Raw genomic sequence first — 1,807 nt, 5'->3', positions numbered from 1 at the left:
ATATGTATATGTATATATATATATATATATATATATATATATATATATATTCATTTACTAATAAAAAGATTAATAATAAAAGTGTGTTAATAATATATATTATTTTATAATGTATTCATAATTATATTATATATATTAAAAGAACAAAATAGACACAAAAGTAAATGAGCATATGATTTTTTTATTTAAAAAATACAACTCAGTTTGACAATCTTGTGTCTAAATAAAAAAATAAAATAATATAATATTTAAATAAATATATTATAATATAAATATTTAAATATATACAAATAAAATAAAATAATTACAAATATATTACATAATCAAAAATAAATATATTTTAACACATTTTATTATAATATAATAATAATGCATATAAATATAAATACACATATGTATAGAAATTATTTTTAAATATAAGTAAAAAATTATTTTAAATATTCACATTTTATTATTTTATTCATTCATTTTTTCCTCGATGCAATTTAGAAAAAATATATATATACTCAGTCTAAACATGCATACAAAAAAAAGAATACGCCATTGTGAAATTATTAAGTTCTTTCTTTCATATTTATATTATACATATGAATATATATTTAATAAAAAATAGCAAATAATAAAATAATTTAAAATAAAATAATATTAAAATAACAAAATTATATATGAATGTATATATAATTTATTCAATATATATATTATGAATATTAATAATTTACAACCATATACATATAATATAAATTTACATAAATAAATATATATACAACCCTAAAATAGTATACACATATATATATATATATATATATATATGTATGTATTCATAAAATAAAATAAAAATATTTATTATCATACATTTTTGTTATGTACTAATTTTTTTCCACTTTACAAGGAAAAAAAGAAAAAATAATAATAATATATAAATAAATAAAAAAAAAATGAAAATAAAAAAAAAAAAAAAAAAAAAAAATATGAATATAATATATAATACAAAAATTGTTTTAACACATACTATTATTCTATAAGAAAATATACATGTAACTTATATCTTAATCATAATTTAAAAACTTCAATGTAAACACATATGTATATAATATAAACAAATATGTAAAAAACAATAAAAAAAAAAAAAAAAAATGAATATGTAAATATATGCATATTATACTACGAACTTACTACTATATATAAATATATTACTCATATAATATTATATTTTATATACATATAAATATATAAATATATATATATTAAATATAATATATAAATAATATTCTTTACATATAAAATTTTAAATACTAATTATGTATATATATAAATGTAATCACAATATAATACTATATATATATATATATATATATATATATACATATATATAAAATATAATATAATATAATATAATAATAAAAATTATTTAAAAGTATGTAATCACATTTATATATATATAGAGATCAAATTTTACAGTATTTTAGAAAATAAAAATATTACATTCAAAACGTTCAACACTTTAATAATAATAATATTACCAGCTTTGTATGTATTATACATCTATATAATATATGTTAATATATCATGCATAAAATGAAAAAAAAAAAAAAAGAAGCATGTAATAAATACATATAGTATGGTTTAAAATATTATATTATATTATATTATAATATATTATTATAAATTTATTTATATATAGTTAAAATGCATTTTTTTTTTTTTACAAATTTTACATGAGTTACAATATATATCTATTTAAATATATTTCTCTCTATTTTTACATAAAATCATATATTTTTTTTTTTTTTTTTTAAAGTTTATAAAT

The sequence above is a fragment of the Plasmodium gaboni genome, chromosome 12 (genome assembly GCF_001602025.1).
Source record: "Plasmodium gaboni strain SY75 chromosome 12, whole genome shotgun sequence".
In the NCBI taxonomy this organism is placed as follows: Eukaryota; Apicomplexa; class Aconoidasida; order Haemosporida; family Plasmodiidae; genus Plasmodium; species Plasmodium gaboni.
Note: the sequence above shows the minus strand (reverse complement) of the source record.